General features: G+C 44.9%; 1 protein-coding gene, 1 non-coding gene and 1 pseudogene across 2 annotated transcripts in view; 1 reads left to right on the forward strand and 2 right to left on the reverse strand.

The window, feature by feature from the left end:
• SPDYC (speedy/RINGO cell cycle regulator family member C) overlaps positions 1–17,767 on the reverse strand; it is a 40,957-nt gene that overhangs the window by 15,044 nt on the left and 8,146 nt on the right. The gene's annotated exons all lie outside the window — the stretch shown is intronic.
• Positions 12,696–12,890, reverse strand: LOC129009202 (U2 spliceosomal RNA). The gene has a single exon (XR_008492724.1). It is a non-coding gene; the product is annotated as a U2 spliceosomal RNA (small nuclear RNA).
• Positions 13,360–14,744, forward strand: LOC129007669 (HIG1 domain family member 1A, mitochondrial-like; annotated as a pseudogene).

The raw sequence follows: 17,767 nt of genomic DNA on the forward strand, positions 1-17,767 counted from the left end.
AGGCATGTCAACATCATGTGCCATGTGCTATGAGGCTCTGAGAAGGGCACAATTCACTGCTCTAGTATTCTTGTCGAAAATGAATGACTTCAGACTAAACATTACAAACATCACATAAACACAAAATAATTGAGGGATGTTCCACGAAGTAATTGGCCGGTCCTCTTCAAAAGTGACAAATTCGTGGAAGAAGAAGAAACCAGAGGCCGGGTGCAGGGGCTCACGCCTCTAATCCCAGGATTTTGGGAGGGTGAGGCAGGCGGATCGCTTGAACCCAGGAGTTTGAGACCAGTCTGGACTCCTGGACAACATGGCGAAACCCGATCTCTGCAAAAAATTTAAAAAGTAGCCAAGTGTGGTGGCACGTGCCTGTAGTTCCAGTTACTTGGGAGGCTGAGGTAGGAGGATCGCCTGAGCCCAGGGAGGTTGAGGCTGCAGTGAGCTGTGATCAGGCCACTGCACTCCAGGCTGGGCGACAGAGTGAGACCCTGTCTCAGAAAAAAAGAAAGAAACCTGAGAAGTTGTCCCAGAGTGGAAGAGACTAAGGAGACACGATGCCTGTGGCAGACAGCCTCCAAGGTGGCCCCTGAATCAGCCTGGGGTTCATGTAATTGGGTTGACCTGTACACCAATAGGATATGGTGGAAACGCTGCAGTGTGGTTTCTGAGGCTAGGCCATCAAAAACTTTGCAGCTTCCTTATTTTCTCTGAGAAATCTGTTACGTTCTCTGGGAAAAGCCAGCTTCCTGTCATAAGGCCATTTAAGCAACACTGTGGAGAAGCCCACCTGGCAAGACACTGAAGCTCCTGCTGCTGTGTGGGGAACCATTTTGCCTTCTTTTTTTTTTTTTTTTGAGACAGAGTCTCTGTTGCCGTGGCTGGAGTGCAGTGGCACAATCTCAGCCCACTGTAACCTCCACCTCCCAGGTGCAAGCAATTCTCCTGCCTCAGCCTCCCCAGTAGCTGGGATTACAGGTGTGCACCACCATGCCTGGATAACTTTTGTATTTTTAGCAGAGACAGGGTTTCACAATGTTGGCCAGGCTGATCTCGAACTCCTGGCCTCAAGTGTTCTGCCCACTTAGGCCTCCAGAAGTGCTGGAATTTCAGGCATGAACCACTGCGCCCAGCTTTGGGGCATCATCTTGAAAGCAGATCTAGTCCTAGTGAAGCCTTCAGATGACCCCAGCCTGGCTGGCCTCATGACTGCTACCTAGTCAGAGACCCTGACAGACCCAGCTAAGCAGCTCCCAAATTCCTAACCCACAGAAACCAGAAAATAAGAAATGTTTGTTGTTTGAAGCCGCTACATTTTGGAGTAATTGTTACACAAGAATGAATGACCAATAGAGCAATTACACAAAATCCAGAATCCTGGATTGGAATCTAGACCAGGAAAAGGACATTAGTGGGACCACTGACACAATTAAAATAAGATCTGGGCCAGGCACGGTGGCTCATGCCTGTAATCCCAGCACTTTGGGAGGCTGAGGCGGGTGGATTATCTGAGGTCAGGAGTTCGAGACCAGCCTGACCAATATGGTGAAACCCCATCTCTACTAAACATACAAAAAAATTAGCTGGGCGTGGTGGCATGCGCCTGTAGTCCCAGCAACTTGGGAGGCTGAGACAGGAGAATTCCTTGAACCCGGGAGGCAGAGGTTGCAGTGAGCCGAGATCACGCCACTGCACTCCAGCCTGGGCAACAGAGCAGGACTCTGTCTCAAAATAATAAATAAATAAATAAGGTCTGTAAAGTTAGCTAATAATATTACATCAATTCTTAATTTCCTGGTTTCAATAACTGTCCTATGGTTGTGTAAGACGTTAGCATTAAGAGAAGTGTGGTGGAAACTATACAGGAACTCTGCACTGTTTTTGCAACTCTTTATTAAGCCTAAACTTATTTCAAAATAAATAGCTTTTAAAAAAAGAATGGCAAAATACACCTAATGAAAGTAGAAGGAATTAAGTAATAAAGATGAGAGCAGAAACTGACAAAATTGAAAACACAGTGCAATTAGAAAAGTCAAAATTTGGTTCTTTGATAAAACCAATAAAACTGACAAACCTCTGGCAAGATTGATTCAGAATATTTTTTAAAAGAGAAAGCACAAATTAATAGTAACAAGAATGAAAAAGGATATATAACTCCTTTTTAGATGTTAGATAATAAAAATATGAGGATATCATGAACAACTTTATGCCAACTTTTATTTTTTTTATTTTTTATTTTTTGAGACGGAGTCTCGCTCTGTTGCCCAGGCTGGAATGCAGTGGCGCAATCTCGGCTCACTGCAGGTTCCGCCTCCCGGGTTCACACCATTCTCCTGCCTCAGGCTCCCGCATAGCTGGGACTACAGGTGCACACCACCACACTCAGCAAATTTTTTTGTATTTTATTTTTAGTAGAGACGGGGTTTCACTGTGTTAGCCAGGATGGTCTGGATCTCCTGACCTCATGATCTGCCCACCTCGGCCTCCCAAAGTGCTGGGATTACAAGGGTGAGCCACCACGCCCAGCCTGCCAACTTTTATATTTATATTTTATGTAAGGAATACATATTAATTTAATACAAGTCAAACACCCCTAATCTGAAAATCTAAAATCTAAACTGCTCCAAAATCCAAACTTTTTAAGCACTGACATGACATGTATAAAATTACCTTCAGGCTATGTGTGTGGTGTATATGAAACATAAATGAATTTTGTGTTTAGACTTGGGTTCATTCCCAAGAAATCTCATTATATATGCAAGTATTCAAAAAAAAAGTCTGAAACATATCTGGTCCCAAGCATTTCAGATGAGGGATACTCAACCTGTATATTCAAAAAGTTTGTAGAAAAATTGAATTAGAAGATAAAAATAAAAAAATATAGGCCGGGCCCGGTGGCTCATGCCTGTAATCCCAGCACTTTGGGAAGCCAAGGCGGGTGGATCACACAAGGTCAGGAGTTCAAGACCAGCCTGGCCAAGATGGTGAAACCCTGTCTCTACTAAAAATGTAAAAATTAGCTGGGCACAGTGGCAGGCGCCTGTAATCCCAGCTACTCAGGAGGCTGAGACAGGAGAACCGCTTGAACTCAGAGGACAGAGGTTGCAGTGAGCTGAGATCGCACCACTGCACTCCAGCCTGGGTGACAGTGAGACTCCGTCTCAAAAAAATAAATAAATAAATAAAAATAAAAAAAATAAACTTTGATTCCCAACATAACCTCCAACAAGATTAAGACACTTTTGTAAGCAATGGTATCATTGGGTCCATCTCTTTAGAAATGAGGATCCTGGGAATTTAACCATGTCAACACTTTTTTTATATTAACTAAAGAAAAATGGGTACCCTCGGCTAGGCATGGTTGCTCACACCTGTAATCCCAGCACTTTGGAAGGCTAAGGGGGAGGATCACTTGAGGTCAGGAGTTCAAGACCAGCCTGGCCAACATGGTGAAACCCCATCTCTACTAAAAATACAAAATATTAGCTGGGTGTGGTGGCGTGTGCCTGTAGTCCCAGCTATTCAGAAGGCTGAGGCAGGAGAATCACCTGAACTGGGGAGGCAGAGGTTGCAGTGAGCCAAGATCGTGCCACTGCATTCCAGCATGGGTGACAGAGCGAGACTCCATCTCAGAAAAAAAAAAAAAAAAAAAGAAAAGAAAAATAGATGCCCTTTAAAGATTTTTTTTTTTTTCTGGGCCAGGAGCGATGGCTCACGCCTGTAATCCTAGCACTTTAGGAGGCCAAGGCAGGCAGATCACGAGGTCAGGAGATCGAGACCATCATGGCTAACACGGTGAAACCCTATCTCTACTAAAAAATACAAAAAAATTAGCTGGGCGTGGTGGCAGATGACTGTAGTCCCAGCTACTCGGGAGGCTGAGGCAGGAGAATGGCGTGAACTCAGGAGGCGGAGGTTGCAGTGAGCCGAGATCACGCCACTGCACTCCAGCCTGGGCGACAGAGCGAGACTTTGTCTCAAAAAAAAAAAAAAAAAGAAAAAGAAAAAGAAAAAAAAAGTCATAAGGAGCCAAATCCGGACTATAAGGCAGATGCCTAATGATTTCCTATTGAAACTCTCACAAAATTTACCTTGTTTGGTGAGAGGAATGATCAGGAGCATTGTCACAGTGGAGGACTCTCTGGTGAAGCTTTCCTGGGTGTTTCTCTGAGAAAACTTTGGCTACACCAAACACTCTCGTAATAAGCAGATGTTGTCATTCTTTGGCCACCCAGAAAGTCAACAAGCAGAATGTTTTGAGCATCCCCATAAACTGATGCCATCACCTTTGCTCTTGACTGGTCTGCCTTTGAGTTGACTGGACCACTTCTACCTCTTGGTAGCCATTCCTTTAATTGTGTCTTGTCTTCAGGATCCTACTGCGAAAGCCATGTTTCATCTGTTACAATTCTTCAAAGAAATGTTTCAGGATCTTGATCCCGCTTGTTTAAAATTTCCATTCAAAGCTCTGCTCTTGCCTGCAACTGATTTGAATGCAATGGTTTTGGCATCCATTGAGTGGAAAGTTTGCTTCACTTAAATTTTTCAGTCAGAACTGTATAAGCTGAAGTAATTAAGGTAGCTTAGTGTTGGCTATCATTTCTGCTGTTAATCATTGGTCCTCTTCAGTTAGGGCACCAATAAGATTTTTTCCTCACAAGTTGTTGCGAATGATCTGTTGCTGCACACTTCGTCTTCAACATCATCTTATCCCTTCTTAAAACAAGTTGCCTACTTGTAAACTGTTGATTTCTTTGGAGCATTGTCTCCATAAACTTTTCACAAAGCATCAGTGATCTCTTCATCTTTCCACCCATGGTTCACCATAAATTTCATCTTTGCTCTTGCTTCAATTTTAGCATAATTCATGTTCCTTTCATAGGGACTATTTTAAAACGGATGTCTTATCCTTCTTAGTGTCTCAAACTAGATCCTGTTCAGACATTTAAAATTTTTTTTTATTTTTTATATTTCTTTTTTTTTTTGAGACTGAGTCTTGCTCTGTCACCAGGCTGGAGTGCAGTGGCGTGATCTCGGCTCACTGCAACCTCTGCCTCCCAAGTTCAAATGATTCTCCTGCCTCAGCCTCCTGAGTAGCTGAGACTACAGATGCACGCCACCACGCCCAGCTAATTTTTGTATTTTTAGTAGAGACCGGGTTTCACCATGTTGGCCAGGATGGTCTTGATCTCTTGATCTCGTGATCTGCCTGCCTTGGCCTCCCAAAGTGCTGGGATTACAGGCATGAGCCACCGCGCCTAGCCCTTTTTTTTTTTTGAGATGGAGTCTCACTCTGTTGCCCAGGCTGGAATGCAGTAGTGCGATCTCGACTCACTGTAGCCTGGTCGACAAGAGTGAGACTCCAACTCAAAAAACAAAAACCAAATAACAAAGTACATGATGAGGATTTGGCAGGGTTAGTGGGCAGGCTAGAAGCGGATCATGCAGAAATCCAAATGTCCCCTTAGAAAGGCCTTTGTCAGATTAGCAAGCCCACGCTGGTCATTGAGCATCTGTCCCAGCCTCTTCCCAGCTGGCTGCCTGGACAACAGAGGCTGGAACGGTTAAAAAAAAAAAAAAAAAAAGCATGAGTTCCAGATATTCCTTCCACAGTTTCTTTCTTTCTTTTTTTTTTTTTTTTAAGACGGAGTTTCATCCTTGTTGCCCAGGCTCTGGAGTGCAATGGCACAATCTCAGCTCACAACTTCTGCCTCCCATGTTCAAGTGATTCTTCTGCCTCAGCCTCCTGAGTAGCTGGGATTACAGTCGTGAGCCACCATATCAGGTTAATTTTTGTATTTTTAGTAGAGATAGGGTTTCACCATGTTGGCCAGGCTGGTCTCAAACTCCAGACCTCAGGTGATTCACCCACCTTGGCCCCCCAAACTACTGGGATTACAGGCATGAGCCACTGCACCCGAACCAGACATTAAAAAAAATTTTTTTGGCCAGGCACGGTGGCTCACGCCTGTAATCCCAGCACTTTGGGAGCCCAAGGCAGGCGGATCACGAGGTCAGGAGATCGAGACCATCCTGGCTAACACAGAGAAACCCCGTCTCTACTAAAAATATAAAAAATTAGCCAGATGTGGTGGCAGGTGCCTGTAGTCCCAGCTACTCGGGAGGCTGAGGCAGGAGAATGGTGTGAACCCAGGAGGCGGAGCTTGCAGTGAGCCGAGATTGCGCCACTGCACTCCAGCCTGGGCGACAGAGTGAGACTCCGTCTCAAAAAGAAAAAAGAAATTTTAATTTGTAACAAATAGAGACAGGGTCTCACTTTGTCCACCAGGCTGGTCTTGAGCTCCTGGGTTTAAGTGATCCTTCTACCTTGGCCTCTCAAACTGTTGGGATTACAGGCGTGAGCCACCACACCCGGCCCCAGACATGTTATAACAAGTTAGTATGAGTTTATTTTGGTACCAAAAAATTTTGAAATTCATGCATTGTTTTTTCATAAGATGCATTTTCCATGAACTTTTTGAAGAGCCCTTTTATATTGAGATGTATATAAAAATGAACAAGACCTTACAGAAAAATATAGTGTACCAAAACTAAAATAAATAGAAATAGAAACCCTGATTAGTCCTATAACATTAAATAAATTGAATAAGTAGACAAAGTCTTACCACAAAGAAAACTCCAGGCCTATATGGCTCCACCAGTAAGATTAACCAAACATTGAAAAAACAAATAATTCTATCTTGTATAAATTCTTCCAGAGTATTGAAAAAAAGAGGGACCTCCCCTCCACATGTTGTAAGGGTAGTGTTCTTGACATGAAAACCTAATGGAGACTGCATGAGAAAGAAATACTGCAGGCTCATAAACACAGATGGAAAAATCCTAAGCAAATTATTAGCAAAATGAATCTGGTAATATATAGGAAAAGAACGCACTGTGCCCAAGTTGGATTTATTCTTAAAAGGCAAGGTTAGAGATGAGAAAATTGATGAATCTGATTTGCTCCCTTAACAGATTACAGGAGAAAACTGAACAATCTCAAGGACTGTGGAGAGTACATCTTGCCATGTGCAGTGAACTAGACCCCACAAGTGCATATCACACCATGTAGTAGGGGACTTGAGGCAAGGAGCAGCAGGAGAGGCAGTGGCTGTGCAGAAAGTCTTTTGGGCCAGTTGTTGAGACAGCATCTAGAGTTTGGGAGCCTTATCTGGAATGTGTCAGCTTTGCTCTAAATAAATAAAAATTACCCCACACTTTGTGGTTTAAATGAAAAAAACAATTTATTATCTCACAGTTTCTGTAGATCAGAAATGTGGGAGCATTAACTTGGAGGTTCTGCCTCACAGTCTCTCATGAGGTTTGCAGTCAAGATACTGGCCAGGGCTACCATCTTCTGAGGGTTTGTGTGGGGCTGGAGGATCGCCTTCCCAGGTGGCTCACTTACACGGCTGTTGGCTGGGAGGCCTCAGTTCCTCACCATGTGAACCTGTCTACAGGGCTGCTGAGTGTCTCATGACATGGCAGCTGGCTTCCCCCAGAGCAAGAGATCCAAGAGACAGTGCAGACAGGAAGCCAAAGTGTGTTTGTGCCAGCTCTCCTAGGTCTCTCACCATCACTGTCATTGATTCTATTCTTTAGAAGTGAGTCACTAAGTCCAGTTTACATTCAAGGGAGGGGAGCAAGCCTCCGTGTCTTGAAAGGAAGAGTATCAGGCCAGGCACAGTGGCTCACACCTGTAATCCCAACACTTTGGGAGGCCAAGGCGGGCAGATCATGAGGTCAAGAGTTCAAGACCAGCCTGACCAACATGGTGAAACCCCATCTCTACTAAAAATACAAAAATCAGCCGGGCATGGTGGCATGCACCTGTAATCCTAGCTACTCAGGAGGCTGAGGCAGGAGAATCACTTGAATCCGGGAGGCAGAGGCTGTAGTGAGCCGAGATCGCGCCACTGCACTCCAGCCTGGGCAACAGAGCAAGACTCTGTCTAAAAAAAAAAAAAAAAGAAAGAAAGAAAGGAGGAGCATCTAGAATGCATGGACATTCCTAAAACCACCTCACCTGGGAAACTCAAGCTGTGGTTGAACCATCCATCTACCTACTTGGGGCCTGTACTGGAGGAAGAGGAAATCAGACAGTCAGAGGATTGTTTCACTTTCAACTCAGCTACAAAACTCCGTGGCCATTCATGTTCCCTGGCAATCGCACTGCAGGTGTCTAGAAACTTCTCATTTCCACTTTTTTTCTTACAAAAATGTCATTCAGAATCACAATTCCACTTTCTGAGGTAACTAATCACACCCTCTCCTCTCTCTGCAAAGCTCCAGCATGGCTTCTTTCCCTTTTTCTTTTTCTTTTTTTGCTTTGAGACAGGGTTTCACTGTCACCGAGGCTGTTAGTGCAGTGGCTCGATCTCTGCTCACTGCAACCTCTGCCTCCTGGGCTCAAGCCATCCTCCCACCTCAGCCTCCTGAATAACTTGGACCACAGGTGCGTGCCACCAAGCCCAGCTAATTTTTTGTAGAGACAGGGCTTCGCCATGTTGCCCAGGCTGGACTTGAACTCCGGGCTCAAGCAATCTACTCCCCTTGGCCTCCCAAAATGCTGGGATTACAGGTGTGAGCCACTGCACCCAGCCTCTTTCCCTTTTTCTTCTCTATTTTACCTGAATCTGCACCTGTACACACTTTCTCTGCCTCCTCTTCTACTAGAATGGAACAGCCATCTTTCTCCTCCTTTCTTTTTTATTTTTATTTTTTATACAGACAGGGTCTCACTATGTTGCCCAGGCTGGTCTCAAACTCCTGGGATCAAGTGATCCTCCTGCCTCAGCCTCCCAAAGTGCTAGAATTATAGGCATGAGACACCACGCCCAACCTCTCTCTTCCTTTCAAAGCTTCTGGGTCCTCCTCTTCTGCTCACCTCCTCTCCCTTCTTGATTTCTCAAAGTCATCACTTCTCTACTTGCTTCCTGGTTTATTTTTTGTCTTTAATATTCTGTAAGCTTCATAAGGGAAGGGACTATTTTCTATTTCATTTTCTAATACATTCACGACACTTAGAACAAGACCTGGTTCAAGGTGGGCACTGGATAAATACTTGGGTGAATAATCGAGTGAATGAATGGGAAGAGGGAAACTCCACCCATTCTAGCTGGAAGGAAAAATGAGGAGGCAGGAGGAGCAGGTGTGAGCGGTAGGAGAAGAGGTATGTGCCTTGAATTTCCTGCACTGGGCAGGAGTCTCATGAGGGCAGGTGTCTTTTTGCTCACCCCAGAATCCCAGCACCCAGCCCTGCACCTGGCACATACTGTGTGCTGATTGCCCAACCTGTACCTTAGTGCCCCAGCCCCTTTCTTTGTACTAGTCTTGGGTGATCCATGTTGCCCATGGATCTGTCCCCAGCCTGCCCCTCTATCCTACTTCCCTTTCTCAGATGCTCAGGCCAGCCTGAATTGAGTCCTAATGTGGCCTCACTGTCCGGCTGCCCGTGCCCTGGCAGAGGGAAGAGACATCAGCCTCCTGTCCCTGCTCTGCCCTCCGAGGACACTCAGACTCGAGACAACTGCCTAGGGTGGCAGCCTGCCAAGGGGCCTGAGGTGGCTGTTCCCTGGCTTTGCACAGAAACTGTTGGGAATGACTCAGCCCGGAGACACTGCTTCAATAGGAGGAAGAAGTCACCACAGGCCCTCACTGGAGGTGCAGCACAGTGTCAGGGAAGTAGACAGAGTACCGCCCGGCCACACACCAGCAGGGTGACTCTGGCTGACTTTCTTAGCCTCTCCGAACATCTGTTTTCTTTTCTTATTTTTCTTCCTTTCTGTAACCTCAAGAATATCTGTTTTCTCATTAATAAAATGGCTAGTTGCCATGGGGATGAGAAAATGCACATGTCACAAAGCATGGGGGTTGAGAGAAGGGCCATGAGGCCACCCTGTCTGGGCTTAAGTTTTTTTTTTTTTTTTTTGAGAAGGAATCTCACTCTGTCACCCAGGCTGGAGTGCAGTAGCGCAATCTTGGCTCACTGCAACCTCCGCCTCCCGGGTTCAAGCAATTCTCGTGCCTCAGCCTTCTGAGTAGCTGGGACTACAGGCACCCACCCCCAAAGCCCGGCTAATTTTTGTATTTTTAGTAGAGATGGGATTTCACCATGTTGCCCAGGCTGGTCTCGAACTCCTGACCTCAGGTGATCCACCCCCTTGCCCTCTCAAAGTGCTGGGATTACAGGCGTGAAGCACTGCACCTGACCTGGGCTTAAATCTTGACTTTGTCTTTCCCTATTAGTTGGGCAAACCTCAGGCAAGTTACTTAATCTCTCTGAGCCTCAGTTTCTTCATCTATGAAACCGATATGATAACAGTACCTGACTCAGGATTGACATAAAGGTTAAAACTGTAACTGCCCAACATAAGGGTGTGTGAATTATTCAAACTATCGCAGTGTGTAAGTGGTAGTTATTTTTATTATTCTCAGCCCTGCCCTGAAGGATGTCACAGACAGAAGTGATTACAATGCAGGGTCACAGGGGCTGTGTTCACACAGGGACAAATGCTGTAGGCACCATGTGGTGGGGAGAGACTCACTCAGGTTCATGGCTGATGCTGGAAATGTCTAAGGGTGTGCACTAAGAATTTTCCAGACAAGAAGAAAGGGAAAAGCATGCTACTTTATATAGGTTTGAGCAAAAGTGAAGATAGCTAGGCTGAAGAGGCAAGCAGAGTTTGGGGAATGAGACAAGTTAAGTTTGACCACAATACAAAGTGCATGATGAGGGCCAGGCAAGGTGGCTCACGCCTGTAGTCCCAGCACTTTGGGAGGCCGAGGTGGGTGGATCACCTGAGGTCAGGAGTTCGAGACCAGCCTGGCCAACATATGAAATCCCATCTCTACTAAAAATACAAAAATAAACTGGGCATGGTGGCAGGTGCCTGTAATCCCAACTACTCAGGAGGCTGAGGCAGGAGAATTGCTTAAACCTGGGAGGTGGAAGTTGTAGTGAGTCGAGATCATGCCATTGCACTCTAGCCTGGTCGACAAGAGTGAGACTCCATCTCAAAAATAAATAAATAAATAAATAAATAAATAAATAAATAAATAACAAAGTGCATGATGAGGATTTGGTGGGGTTAGGAGGCAGGCTGGAAGCAGATCATGCAGAAATCCAAATGCCCCCTTAGAAAGGCCCTTGTCAGATTAGCAAGCTCACACTTGTCACTGAGCATCTGTCTCAGCCTTCTCCCAGCTGGCTGCCTGGACCACAGAGGCTGGAACGGTAAAATAAAAAAAAAATAAAAAAAATAAAAAAACAAAAAAAACATGAATTCCAGATATTCCTTCTAGTTTTTTTTCAGACTGAGTGTCACTCTTATTGCCCAGGCTGGAGTGCAGTGGTGTGATCTCGGCTCACCACAATCTCCACCTCCTGGGTTCAAGCGATTCTCCTGCCTCAGCCTCCCAAGTAGCTGGGATTACAGGCATGTGCCACCATGCCTGGCTAATTTTTTATTTTTAGTAAAGATGGAGTTTCTTCATGTTGGTCAGGCTGGTCTTGAACTCCCGACTTCAGGTGATCCGCCCCCTTGGCCTCCCAAAGTGCAGGGATTATAGGTGACAGCCACCGTGCCCAGCCTCCTTCCACAGTTTCAATCACGTGAGACTTAAATTTGGAACCAAGTGCAGTCGAGGGAGACAGGTAGCAGCCCTCGGGCACTCCTTCTGCTGGTGTGGTTCCAGCAAGGATAGTGAGGCTGGGCCCACTGCACTGTGGAGCTTTCCAAATTCTGGGCTTGCAGTTAGTGTCTCACTTGAGCAGCTGAGTATGCACTGCCTGTGACATGCCACTCCAAGTAGATCTGCCAGGGACCCTTCCCAGGAAACTATTTATAACAATTCCAGCAGAGATGGCTTCTCATCCTCCTTGAAGCTGCTGGACTCTGAGTCCCTGATTCTGCCAGAGCTCATCACTCTAGACCTGTCAGGCTTAACACAATTCAATTATCCAACCATTCAATCATCCATCATCCACTTAGCCAATCCAATCTTTTTTTTTTTTTTTTTTTTTTTTGAGACAGAGTCTAACTCTGGCCGCCAGGCTGGAGTGCAGTGGCGCTATCTTGGCTCACTGCAACCTCGACTTCCTGGGTTCAAGCGATTCTTCTGCCTCAGCCTCCTGAGTAACTGGGATTACAGGTGCGCATCACCATACCTGGCTAATTTTTATATTTCTAGTAGAGATGGGGTTTCATCCTGTTGGGCAGGCTGGTCTTGAACTCCTGACCTCACTCAGGTGATCCACCTGCCTCGGCCTCCCAAAGTGCTGGGATTACAGGCGTGAGCCACCACGCTCAGCCCAATCATTTGTTGACTCACTTCTTCAACACTCCCTGAGTTCTTATTCTGTAGCAGGCCCTGGGTCTGGGGCCGAGAACAGGGAGTCAAATTACATTAGGGCTGTGAAACAAGCCACTCTCAAACTAGAGGCTTATGACAATAACAATTATTTATTTTCTTACCATTATGCAATTTGGGCAAGGCCTGGTTGAGACAGCTCTTCTTGTGTTCCAAGGATGGAGCTGGAGGATCCTTCAAGATGGTGCACTCCAATGGCTGGCAAGTTGATGCTGGCTAGAGCTATTTATTTATTTATTTATTTATTTAAATTCCCCCAGCCAATTGGATGGTAGGGCTAGAGCTTTTTATTCCCTTTTTTTTTATTTTTAAACTTTATCTCCCCTTAGGGGTACACTGTTCCTGGAGGTACTGCAATGGTAGGTAAATGTGTGGAGTGGGTGGGGCAAGCTCCTATTCCATCTCTTAGTTCCAAAAATCTATTTAATATAGATTGTGTCCTCGAATAGAGGACATATCAGATATTAAACTGATAAGAAGAGATACTACATTTGATCTTACCCAAAAGGCTGAGAATGGAGCTTTGATTCTCCTCTACATGGGCCTCCCCACAGGACTGCTTGGGCTTCCTCACAGCATGGTGGCTGAATTCCAAGAGAAGAAAACAGAAGCTGCCAGTTCTGTCTTAAAGGGTAAGCCCAGAATTGCCCACAGCATCATTTCTACCATATTCTACTGGTTCAAAGCAAGTCATAGAGCAAGTCCAGAATTAAGGGAGTGGAGAAGTAAACCCCACCTTTCCAGGGATAAGGAATTTATGAGCATGCTGCTTGGATTAAGGAATTGACTGATTGGTTGGATAACTGACTGTTTGGGTTTGATTAACACAAACTAAGGATTATTTCTCATTATATCTGTTTGCGCATGGTGGGCCTTTTCTGGAGTATCTAACACTGCAGAAAAGTGGCCTTGTCCCACTTTCTCTCACTCACCCCTCCCAAGAAGTAGAGAAGAGACTTTTCTTGGTGAAGTTGTTAGAAGCAACTAGGTATGGGACCCAAAGTGAGGTAGGAGGCAGGTCTTGATTTTGGAGGTGGAGCTGGGACACCAGACCAAATTGAGGACTTGCTAAAACGGGGATGGGGTGGAGGCAGTTTTCCATAAGACACACCCACCAGTATGCCATGTCAGTTTACCATTGCCATGGTAACACCTGGAAGTTACTGCCTCTTTCTGTGTTAATGACCAAATGACTCAGAAGTTACCACCCTATTTTTAGAAATTTCTGCATAATCTGCTCCTTAATTTGCATATAATTAAAAGTGGGTATAAATATGACTGCAGAACTGCCTCTGAGCTGCTACTCGGGGTAGCCCTGGTGTGCAAGGAACAGTACATCTGCTAATGCTGTGCACTGCCACTTCACTAAAAGTGTCTGTCTAACAGCACTGGCTCACCCTGGAATTATTTCCTGGACAAAGCCAAGAACCCTCCCAGGCTAAGCCCCAATTTGGGGGCTTACCTACCCTACATCAAAAGAAGGAGAAACCTTTGGGAGCAGAGTGAGTAAGTCTGTGCAACTCTGGGACCGGTACAGGGTCTTCAAATGGCATTTTCTCAACAACTCTATTGGTTACAGAAGTAACATTTTTATCTCTATCATATGTGTCTGTTTTTCAGATGGTACTAAACTTGGGCAGGGAAGGACAGGGTATGTTGTATGCCCTGTAAAAACCCTTGCTCTAAATCTGTCACATACTTGGCACTCAAAAAAAACATGTTAAATGTTAACTAAAAGAATGTTGACATCAGATCAGGTGTGAGAGGTTTTCTTCTTTTCTTTTTTTTTTGAGATGGTGTCTCACTCTGTCGCCCAGGCTGGAGTGCAATGGCACGATCTCGGCTCACTGCAACCTCCGCCTCCCGGGTTCAAGCTATTCTCCTGCCTCAGCCTGCCAAGTAGCTGGGACTACAGGCCCGCGCCACCATGCCCAGTTAATTTTTGTATTTTTAGTGGAGACGGGGTTTCACCATGTTGGCCAGGGTGGTCTCGATCTCCTGACCTCGTGATCCGCCCGCTTCGGCCTCCCAAAGTGCTGGGATTACAGGCATGAGCCACCGCACCCAGCCGGGAGATTCTTCAAGCAGTCACTATATCAACAGACACAGATGTTTCCCTTTCTTCATATGATGAAGCTCAGGGATCCAAACTTATTTGTAAAGCTAAAGAGGCACCATTGGTACCCGTTGGAATAGCAGGTTTTGCAGCACTTGTTACATATGGATTATACAAATTGAAGAGCAGGGGAAATACGCAAATGTCCCCTCATCTGATCCACATGCGTGTGGCAGTCCAAGGCTTTGTTGTAGGAGCAATGACTGTTGGTATGGGCTATTCCATGTATTGAGAATTCTGGGCAAAACCTAAGCCTTAGAAGAAGAGGTGCTGTCTTGGTCTTGTTGGAGGAGCTTGCTATAGTTAGACATCTCATTATTGAAGTTATGTGTTATTGTGGAAAATAAACTATTTGAGTGGGTTTAGATGGTAACACAGCATTTTGAATATTGGCTTCCTTTCTTGCAGGCTTGATTTGCCCGGTGACTGAATTACTAGTGACTAGTTTACTAACTAGGTCATTCAAGGAAATCAAGTTAGCATAAAAGAAACATGTCACCTAAATGCACTAGATGGTGTTGAAATGTCCACCTTCTTCAATTGTGAAGATGAACTTAAGTTCTAAAGGAGATAACAGGCCAACCCTGAAGTACTCCCAGTTTGCTGCAGGATCTCACATGTTTTGGATGTTATATAAGAGTCCTATTTGCCCCAGTTAATTTAACTTTTTTCTGCCTGTCTTGTGGACTAGCTGGCTCTTTCAGAACTCTGTCCAAAAAGTGCATGGAATATAACTTGTAAAGCTTCCCACAACTGACAGTATCTATGTGTGTGTGTTTAAACCAAAACTAGAAAGCTTACATTATAGCTGCATAGTAGTGGTATTTATTAAAGAATCACAGTTGTAAACATGAGAATAACTTATGGATTCTAGTTTAGTTATTTTGTAATTGCAGAATTATATTTTTGCTGCTGTTATATCTGAATAATTTTTAAATGTCATCTTGAGATAGAAATATGTATTTAAGCACTCATGCAAAGGTAAATAAACACTTTTTATTTTTTTATTTTTTTGAGACGAAGTCACGCTCTGTCACCAGGCTGGAGTGCAGTGGTGTGATCTCGGCTCACTGCAACCTCCACCACCCGGGTTGAAGCAATTCTCCTGTCTCAGCCTCCTGAGTAGCTGGGACTACAGGTGCACACCACTATGTCTGGCTGATTTTTATATTTTTAGTAAAGATGGGGTTTCGCCATGTTGGCCAGGATGGTCTCGATCTTGACCTCGTGATCTGCTGGCCTCAGCCTCTCAAAGTGCTGGGATTACAGGCATTAGCCACCGTGCCCAGCCCAATGAACACTTTTTAAATGTGTGCATTGCTTATTTTTTCCATAAGAATTACAAACATTAAACTAATCAAATTATCTATAATGGAATTGATTAATGACTTACGAGCAAGCTGTTTTGGCCAGACAGTATACCCAAACTTTTATAAACTATAGAATGTTATTACATTTGTGAAATTCTCTTGTCTAACCTGAATTTACATTTCATGGTGATAACATGGTATATGTACTGTTGTTAAAGTAAGTGACCATCTCAAAAAAAAAAAAAAAAAAAAAAGAATGTCAACATCAATTCTGACAGGACAGGAATTTGGACAATGTAGCTTTTACTCATTCATTCTTCCACTAATGCATTCATTCAGCAGATAGTCAAATACCCTGCAATTAGCTTGTGGATCTCTCTACCATGAGACTGAAAGCTCCATGAGGTCAGGGAATGTATTTTGTTCTCCACAATGTCCTCAGAACCTGGCCTGGGGCCTGAACACAGTAGGCCCTCAGTAAATGTTTGTTAATTGAAGGAATGAGATCAGAGGCAAGGGAAGTCCAAAGGCAGTCTAGACAGACCAACAGACAGACAAACTGACCTCATGTGTGGTCAGTCCCACATTCAATGCACACTTCTCGGTGGGGGGGGTCATTCAGGGAAAGTTGGAGGGTCTGGCCTTCCAGGCTGGGAGTACCTGGAGAGTTCCACCATGGAACAGAGAGAATCGTTCCTCATTTTCTCTTTCATGGAGGGAGAATGTGAGAATCCAGATGTTGTTGTCAAAAATGTTGAAAAACTTTTAAGCCAAACACAGCAGCTCATGACTGTAATCTCAACACTTTGGAAGGCCAAGGCAGGTGGACTGCGTGAGCCAAGGAGTCTGAGGCCAGCCAGGGTAACATGGCAAAACCCCATATCTACAAAAAATACAAAAATTAGCCAGGCACGGTGGCGCATGCCTGTAGTCCCAGCTACTCTGCAGGGCTGAGGTGGGAAGATCACTTGAACCCAGGAGTTTGAGGCTTCAGTGAGCCCTGATCATGCCACTGCACTCCAGCAGCCTAGGTGATAGAGCAAGACACTGTCTCAAAAAAAAAGCCCAGGTGTGGTGGTTCACACCTGTAATCCCAGCACTTTGGGAGGCCGAGGTGGGTGGATCACGAGGTCAAGAGATGGAGACCATCCTGGCCAACGTGGTGACCATCCTGGCCAACATGGTGAAACCCTGTCTCTACTAAAAATACAAAAAATTAGCCAGGCGTGGTGACGGGCGCCTGTAGTCCCAGCTACTTGGGAGGCTGAGGCAGGAGAATCGCTTGAACCCAGGAGGCAGAGGTTACAGTGAGCCAAGATCACGCCACTGCACTCCAGCTTGGGCGGCAGAGCAAGACTCCATCTCAAAAATAAAATAAAATTAAAAAATACTTATCAATTCATGTTTTCTGTTGTGTCTTAGGTCAGTTTTAGTGCATCTTTTATTTTCTAGGAAATTGTCTATTTCTCCTAAATTTTCAAATTTATTGCCATAAAATTGCACCTACTGCATGCTCATTATTTTTAAATTTCTGCTGTGTCTGTTTATTGCTGTTTTCATTCATTATATTGTTTGCTTGTGCAAACCTTATTTTCTTGACCAGTCTCTCTAGAGATTTTTGTGTCTTATTAGCTTATTCAAAGAGCCAGCTTTCAACTTTGTGTATTCTATTTTAGCTTTATCTATTTTCTTTTTTTTTTTTTAGACAGAGTCTCGCACTGTTGCCCGGGCTGGAGTACAATGGCGCGATCTCAGGTCACTGCAACCTCTGCCTCCCGGATTCAAGTTATTCTCCTGCCTCAGCCTTCCAAGTAGCTGGGATTACAGGTGCCCACCACCACGCCCAGCTAATTTTTTGTATTTTTAGTAGAGACAGGGTTTCACCACGTTGGCCAGGCTGTTCTCAAACTCCTGACCTCATGATTCGCCTGCCTCAGGCTCCTAAAGTGCTGGGATTACAGGCGTGAGCCAC

This window comes from Pongo pygmaeus, chromosome 9 (assembly GCF_028885625.2).
Source record: "Pongo pygmaeus isolate AG05252 chromosome 9, NHGRI_mPonPyg2-v2.0_pri, whole genome shotgun sequence".
Lineage (NCBI taxonomy): Eukaryota > Metazoa > Chordata > Mammalia > Primates > Hominidae > Pongo > Pongo pygmaeus.